The sequence below is a fragment of the Bubalus kerabau genome, chromosome 23, assembly GCF_029407905.1.
Source record: "Bubalus kerabau isolate K-KA32 ecotype Philippines breed swamp buffalo chromosome 23, PCC_UOA_SB_1v2, whole genome shotgun sequence".
NCBI lineage: Eukaryota > Metazoa > Chordata > Mammalia > Artiodactyla > Bovidae > Bubalus > Bubalus kerabau.
This window is the reverse complement of record NC_073646.1, coordinates 42,286,598-42,295,361: the sequence shown is the minus strand read 5'-3', so window position 1 is coordinate 42,295,361 and position 8,764 is coordinate 42,286,598.

The window sequence follows — 8,764 nt, the reverse complement described above, 5'->3', positions numbered from 1 at the left end:
CCACCCCCCCCATCCTCAGTTCATGTTGGGGGTGGAGCCCCCAGGGACAGCTGACCCCCCTGCAGGGCGCTGAGCCTTCCGGCCTCCTTTCCCTGCAGGGGTCTGGGCCTGGGCCTGCCCTGCCCCCGTGTCCAGGGCGGACCCACTCAATCTTTCTGACACAGACACCCGAGCACGGAGGCGGTGGGAGCCTTGGAGACGCCAGGCAAGGAGCGGGGGGTGGGGAGCAGTCTCGGTCGGCCGCACTGCTCGCGCCCCCCCCGGGACAGGACGCTCGCTCCCCTCCTCCACGTCTCCCTCGGGGCACCTTGCAGACCCTGCAGCAGTCAGTGGCTCGCTCAGGGCCCAGCGCTGGGACAGGGCTTGTCTGTCCATCCTGGCCTTTGCACCCAGGTGACCCCACGAGGTCCTGCCCGTGGGGCCTCCTCACGGCCCCCTCGGCAAGCCCCTCAGAGTGAGCCCCCTCTGAGGATGCCGCCCCACCCTGCTTGACCAGATGGGTCCCGGGGTCCCTGGCTCTGGGCAGCTCCTCGCCCTGTCATGGGGTCCAGGAGGACAGCTCAAGGAACCCAGAGATGTGAGTGGGCTGGAGACCACGAGGCTGTGCCCAGAGTGGCCGGGGCAGGGAGGAGGGTAGGGAGGGGGGCCGGCCCCCGGCTGGCAGGGCTGGGGGGCCTTGTCCAAGGTCACACAGTGAGGGGTGCCCGTCCTGGTCAGACACAGGGCTAGGCATCTCCCTGCTGCCGCTGCGGAGGGAACACTGGCCGTTTACAGGGCATCAGACAACAGCGGCCACAGCAGAGGTGCCTGCCCTGGGGAGAGGGCAGCTGGCCGGATGGGCCAGGCCGGGGGGACACGTCGGCCCCGGGAGCACCCCCCAAGCAGGGATCCCTGGGGAGGGGCGAGCACCTGGAGAGATGCGGGAGTGGGGGGTGCACCCCGAGTGGACACCTGTCAGAGCACAGGCCCTCCTGGGAACGCCGCGGGCTGACAGATGCGTCTCCAGCTGCCCGACTCTGGCCCAGTCCCAGGGCACAGCCGGACGTCACTGCGGCTCTGCTCGAAGGCAGGCACACATGATACATGCATTTACTGAGCACCGCCTGTGTGCACCCTGCTGGAGCCCAGCAGGGCATCTGACCTTCTTCCCACTGCCCCTCCAGAGAGGCTCACTTAAAGCTGGCAGGTGACCCAGCTCTGGGTGGCAAGGGTCCAGGCGGCCCAGAGGAGGGTGAATACTTCTGCCTGGGAAGAGTCTGGAAGACTTTCTGGAAGAGCAGGTGTCTGGTCTGCAAAGAGGCCGCCATGGTGGGGAAGGAAGTTGGATGCCTCAGGCTGGACAGAGGCCAGCAGCCTGCAGGCTTGGGGCGCAGAGTGAGCAGCCGCCTGAGGGGTCCTGCCCAGGTCTGGTGCTGGCGCCGGCTGCCCCCAGGGCGGCTCCTGTCGGTCTGAGAGAAGGGGTCATGCTGCTTGTGACCAGAGACCCCAGAAAGCCCCGTGCTTCCGGCGTGTCAGGGGGCTGCCCCTCCTCACCGCACTCGGCCCCCAGAGCTTAGACGCAGAGGTTATGTCCGTCACCGGCCAGCCCAACCAAGCCGTGTAACCAGCCACCGGCACACATGCAGTTGCTCATGCAACGGGCTGATCTGGGTCAGCCTGGCCCCGTGACTGGGGAGGCTGGTGGGGACGGTGGGGGGTTCTAGGGGGACTGAGCTCTGCTCCGCACAACTCTCATCCTCCACAAGCCAGCCCTGGTGACAGCCAAGACGGCACGCCTCCGGCGCTCAGAGTGAGTCACATGGCCGGTCTCAGAGTCGGTGCACACAGGCCAGCCCATCCACAGGGGCGGAGGGCCAGGAGAACTAGAACCGTCTGAGAACGGGCCGAACGCAGGGCCAAGCCCAGCGTGCCCTCCCTCCAGGGCTCACGGCACAGCGAGCAGAAAGCCCAAGACCGTGGTCCTGGCTCATCCGTGTGCAGTTACAGAGCAGCGACTGTGTACCAGACATCCTGGAGACACGGACAAACCTGTCCCCCGACCAACTATCGTCACCGTCCCAACAGGGAAGAGCTGGTGTCCCATCAGAGCAGTTCAAGCGGGCCTGCCTGAAAGGACTGCGGCCAGAGAGCGTGGAGGGCCCGGGGACAGCCACAGCCACCTGGCCCAGAGCTCAGCCGTGGCACCTGGGGAGAAGCCGGCGGAGAGGCTGTGCAAAGGAGCCATGAGGGCCCTGGAGGGGGCGTGCAGTGGGGCACCGCCAGCCCAAGGACCCCACAGATAGCCCCACCCGATGTCCCCACTCCCATCTCCTGGGGCTGAATGACTAGGGAAGCAGGAGGCAGAGCCCGGCGTGTCAGGATGTGGGAGGAGGGCGGGAAGCGGCCGAGAAGACGGGGAGGGGCCGTGGGCAGACGCGGGCACTGACCGGGCGTGGGGCCCGGACGTCCCTCGAGGAGAGCAGCAGGCCCTCCGGGAGGCTGGTCTCCAGACCCTGATGGACAAATGGGTCAGCATGCTGGACAGGGGTGGGAACAGGGCAGGGCCTGCCTCCCAGTGGGACCTTCAGGGACCAAGGCTGCTCCCCACGCCCGAGGGGCAGGAAGGTGCCCTGGAGGCCTGGGGTGGGGCTGGGCGCCGGGGTGCGGGCTGGCCGGGCTCAGGGCCTGCTTTGCAAGCATAAAGGAATTAAGAGTTAGGCTCTGGGTCATGGAGGGAATTTTGTAGAATAATAACTCGTATTGATTTTCGCCTTACCTCAAAGCAACCCTTTTATTACAGAAGCTTTAGAAAACAGCTAAACACAGAGAAGAAAACGCGAGTCACTGCCTGCGCCACCACCAGGTAACCGTGGGATCCATCTGCCCGGCCCCTCTCCCCACACGCCCCTCCCCGCGCCGCGCAGCAAGCTGACTGCGTGGAGGGTGCGGAGAGACAGGAGAGCGGACAGGATGCTGGCGAGATCCGGGCGGAGGAATGGCCAGAATACGTTTGAGTAAGAAGGGCTGAGGTTCACCGGCCAGAGAGACCGTTGTTACAAAGTCTACCAATGTCAGGGGCTTCGCAGGCAGCTCAGTGGTGAAGAACTTGCCTGCCAGCGGGGAGACACAGATCCCATCTCTGCTCCCAGAAGATCCCACAGGCCCCGGGGCAACGAAGCCCGTGGGCCACAACCACTGAAGGCCACGCGCCCTGGACCCCGCTCCCTGCAACTGGACAAGCCCTGAAGTGTGAAGGCCGCACACATCCCTGGAGAGTGGACCCCGCTCCCTGCAACGGGAGAAAAGCAGGCGGGCAGTAACGCAGACTCAGCACAGCCAAAAACAAGTCCACGAATGACAAACGCTGGAGAGGGTGTGGGGGAAGCAACCCTTTCCCACTGCTGGTGGGGAGTCAGCTGGTGCAGCCACTGTGCAGAACAGAATGGAGGGTCCTCAGAAAACTACAAACAGACGGCCAGCAGTCCCACTCCCGGGCACAGACCCAGACAGAGCTGTAATCTGAAAAGATGCATCCGTGCACTCCTGTGCTCACTCCCGCTCAGAGCAGCAGGATTTACAACAACCAAGACGTGGAAACCCCTAAATGTCCACTCACAGATGAGTGGACACAGAGGATGTGGTGCCTGCATGCAAGAGAGTATTACTCAGCTGTAAAAAGCAGTGAAAATGCCATTTTCTAGCAACATGCATGGACTTATTAGACTGTCATACTAAGCCCGTCAGAAAGAGAGAGACAAATACCATATGATATCACATATATGTAATCTAAAATATGACACAGATGAACTTAACCTATGAAACAAAAACAGACTCAGAGAGAACAGGCTGCCAAAGGGGAGGGGAGTGGGCGAGTTGGGGAGGGGGTGGGAGAGGGGAGTGGGCGAGTGGGGGAGGGGAGCGGGGGAGGGGAGTGGGCGAGGCTGGGGTGAGCGGACGCAGACCATCCCGTATAGAATGCATGAACGAGGCCCTGCTGTAGGGCACAGGAACTGTACTCAATATCCCATGACAAACCATAATATAAAACAGATGGAAAAGAACATATGTGTAACTGGGTCACTTTTCTGTACAGGAGAGACTAACCACACTGTAAAACAACGATACTTCAATAAAAGGTGTATGGAAAGGACGGATGAGGTTTACTGCCTGATGGAAAGCATGGTCTGGGCTAGCGCCACGGACAGCTCGCCACCCGTAAGGGAGAGCAGACCGCACACGGGCTCGAGGCTGGGGCCATTGGGGCCATGAAGGGCCCACTCTGACCCCTGCAGACTCCTCGTCTTTTCTCACTTCACTGCACTGCTTTACTGTCCTACTGCCTGGGAGATTTTTAGGGTTTCTTTTTTTTAATGTGAAACAATTATACAGCCACACAGGAAGTCACAGAAACAGTACACAGAGTCACCCGCTCTCCACCAGTGGCACCGTTTCATGTACCTGAGCTGTGCTCAGCTGCTCAGTCGTGTCCGACTCTTTGTGACCCCATGGGCTGCAGCCCGCCAGGCTCCTCTGTCCACGGGGATTCAGAATACTGGAGTGGGTAGCCTTTTCTCTTCTCCAGGGGATCTTCCCAACCTAGGAATTGAACCGGGGTCTCCTGCACTGCAGGCGGATTCTTTACCAGCTGAGCCACCAGGGAAGCCCCATGGACTGGTGGTACGGCACCAAACCCAGGAAGGCACTTGTCCATCAGTGTGGTTGTGTTAACACACTACAGAGCTCAGTGTGGAAAGCGAGTTCCACCAATTTCACAAGCACTTGTGTGTGTGAAGTCTCTGCAGATATACCGTGCGTACAGACCTACGTAACCACCACCCCGATCAAGATATATAGCCAACCCGCCACCACGAAGACCACCCACTGCCGCCCTACATGTTCACCCCCACCTCCAGGACCACCCCGTCCTTCTGAGAGCATCGTGTGAATGAAGTCACCCCCACCTCCAGGACCACCCCGTCCTTCTGAGAGCATCGTGTGAATGAAGTCACCCCCACCTCCAGGACCACCCCGTCCTTCTGAGAGCGTCGTGTGAATGGCGTCACGTCCTCTGTGACCGCCCGCTGCCGGCTTTGCTCACTCAGCATACCTTCCTTGAGAACCACCCCAGCTGTCACTGAATCAGCGTCTGGCCCTTTGCATTGCTGGCCGTGCTCCACTATATGGAGGACGGGCCCTGCTTGCCGCTCACCTGCTGGAGGACGTCTGGGTTGTGTCCAGCTTGGGGTTATTACAAATAAAGCTGCTATGAAAATCCTCATACAGGCTTTTCATGAAAACTTAAGTTTTCATTTCTCTGGGATAAATGCTCAGGAGTGCAATTGCTGGACTGGATGGTCAGTATGAGGTTAGGGCTGGAAGGAACCGCTCAACTGGCTTTCCAGGGCTCGTGCGCCCCTTCGCACTCCCAGCGGCGGATGCGAGGCGCAGGCTCTCCACGCCCGTCACCGTTCACTGTCGCTGCTCTGTCTGAATGCTGGCTGTGGGCACGGTGCGCACTGGTGCTTCTCCGTCTAGTGCTCAGCATCTTGCCGTGTGCTGACTTGCCGTTGGCCTCTCTTCTCTGAGTCCTCATCTTCCACCCGGGCTCTGAACACTCTGTTTTTACCACCAAGTTTTAAGAGCTCTTCACATTTTCTAGATACAAGACCTTTGCCAGACATGTGGTTCACAAACATCAAACCTTTTTTTCCAGTCTGTAGCCAGCGTGATGACTTGAGTAAAATGAAGAAACAAAAAAACATTCCAAATGAAACAAGATAAAACCTCAGAAAAAGAGGTTTTATGAAGCAGAGGTTTAATGAAGCAGACAGAAATTATTTACCTATAAAAGAGTTGAAAATAACAGAGATGCTCACTAAACTCAGGAGAAGAATGGACGAACAAAGTGAAAATTTCAGCGAAGAGAGAGGACATAAAAGAAAATACCAAAGAGAGGTCACAGAACCGAAGCAATGACTAGACTGAAAGAGCAGAGAGGGCCAACGACAGACTAGACAAAGCAGAAGGAAGGGTCGATGAGCGTGAAGACAGAGCAATGAAAAATGCCCACAAGAGCAGCAAAGACAGGGAAAAAAAGAATATGGACATCCTGGTGGTCCAGTGGCTGAGACTGCGCTCCCAATGCAGCGGGCCGGGTCCTATCCCTGGTCAGGGAACTAGACCCCACGGGCCACAACTGAAAGGTCCTGCCTGCCGCAACTAAGACCCAGGGCAGCCGAGTGAGTAAATACTTTTAAGAATAAAACGAGCAAAGACAGCTGAAGGGACTAACAGGAAATACCGAGCAGATAGACATCCGACTCCTGGGGGCCCAGGAGGAAGAGAGAGACGACGAGGCAGGAAACTTACTTGAAGGAACAATGGCTACACACTTAATAACCTGGGGAAACAGAATCCAGATCCAGGAATCCCAAAGAGCTCCAAATAAGACGAACCCAAAGAGACCCACGCCAAGACACATCACAATTAAAATGTCAAAAGTGAAAGAAGAGAATCCTAAAAACAGCAAGAGAAAACAACTTATGCTGATGATACTCATAAGCCCATAAGCAGAGTTCTTGGCAGAAACTTTGCAGGCCAGAAGGGAGTGGCATGGAACATTCAAAGTGCTGAAAGAAAAAATTCTCCAACTAAGAACACTCTACCTGGAGAAGCTGTCGTTCAGAATCGAAGGAGAAAGACAGGAAAAAGCTGAAAAAGATGACGGTTTCCAGACCAGTCTTATAAGAAATGTTACAGGGGCACTGTAAGCAGAAACAAAAGGGCGGTGATCAGTAACGAAAACACACAGAAGCACAGCTCTCGCTGGTGACACGAGATCTGTGGTAGCGTTCAGAGTAACCCTGCAAAGTCGCAAAGAGTGGCTCAGTCCTGCTGACTCTGTGACCCCATAGCCTGCCAGGCTCCTCTGTCCATGAACTTCCCCAGGCAAGAATACTGGAGTGAGTAGCCACTCTCTTTGCCAGGGGATCTTCCCGACCCAGGGATCAAACTCATGTCTCCTGCACAGCAGGCAGATTCTTTGCCATCTGAGTCACTAGGGAAGCCCCAATACTGTAAAGGTGGTGGGTTAGTCACTTATAAAGCTAGTATGAAGGCTAAAATATGAAAGTCATAAAAAGTTATTAACTACAATTTGTTAAGGGATCAGTTCAGTTCAGCCACTCATTCGTGTCCAACTCTTTGCGACCCCATGGACAGCAGCACGCCAGGCCTCCCTGTCCCTCACAAACTCCCGGAGCTTGCTCAAACTCATGTCCATCGAGTTGGTGACGCTCTCCAACCGTCTCATCCTCTGTCATCCCCTTCTCCTCTCCTGCCCTCAGTCTTTCCCAGCATCAGGATCTTTTCCAATGAGTTGGCTCTTTGCATCAGGTGGCCAAAGTATTGGAGTTTCAGCTTCAACATCAGTCCTTCCAATGAACATTAAGGACTGATCTCCTTTAGGATGGACTGGTTGGATCACCTTGCAGTCTTAGGGACTCTCAAGAGTCTTCTCCAACACCACAGTTCAAAAGCCTCAATTCTTTGGCGCTCAGCTTTCTTTATAGTCCAACTCTCACATCCATACATGACTACTGGGAAAACCATAGCTTTGACTAGATGGGACCTTGGTTGGCAAAGTAATGTGTCTGCTTTTTAATATGCTGTCTAGGTTGGTCATAACTTTCCTGCCAAGGAGTAAGTGTCTTTTAATTTCATGGCTCCAGTCACCATCTGTAGCGATTTTGGAGCCCAGAAAAAAAAAGTCTCTCACTGTTTCCATTGTTTCCCCATTTATTTGCCATGAAGTGATGGGACCAGATGCCATGATCTTAGTTTTCTGAATGTTGAGTTTTAAGCCAACTTTTCCACTCTTCTCTTTCACTTTCATCAAGAGGCTCTTTAGTTCTTTACTTTCTGCCATAAGGGTGGTGTCATCTGCATATCCAAGGTTATTGATATTGCTATTGTTAAGGGATACACAGGATTAAAGATGTAAACTCTAACATCAAAAATGTAAAGCATGGGACTTCCCTGGTGGTCCAGTGGCTAAGACTCCACACTCCCGATGCAGGGGCCTGGGTTCCATCCTTGATCAGGATCTAAATCCCTCATGTCACAGCTAAGACCTGGCACAGCCACCTCAGCTAACAAATAAATATTAGAACAAAATCCCCATAGATATAAAGCACACTGGGGGGCGGGGGCGGGAGGAGTAAAAGTGGAGAGTTTAAGAATGCATTCAAACGTAAGCTGTTATCAACTTCAAACAGGCCATTTCAAGTGTCAGCTGTCTTTAAGCCTCAGGGTAACCACAAGCAGAAGCCTGTAGAGCAGGTAAAGAATGTGGCTCAGTGGTGACGAGCCCCCTGCCAATGCAGGAGACGTGGGTTCAATCCCTGATCCTCGAAGATCCCACGCGCCCCAGAGCAACGAAGCCCGTGGGCACGCTGCTGAGCCCGTGCTCCAGAACCTGGGAGCTGCACGGGGAGAAGCTGCCACAATGACAGGCCCACACACCACGGTGGAGGGCAGCCCTCACGCCCCACAATCTGAAAAAAGCCCACATGCACTCGTGAAGACCCAGCACAGCCAAAAAGAAAGAAAGGCCTACAGCAGATGCCCAAGAGGGGAGAGCATAGCTGTCTAAGGGTGCTGCTGCAGAAAATGAAGCCGCAGGGGAGACCAAGGGAAGAAGAGAGAGGCAGAGAGGCCAGAAAACCATGAACAAGATGCAGTACGCACACCGAGCAACGCTCACTTTAAATGCAAACAGACCAAC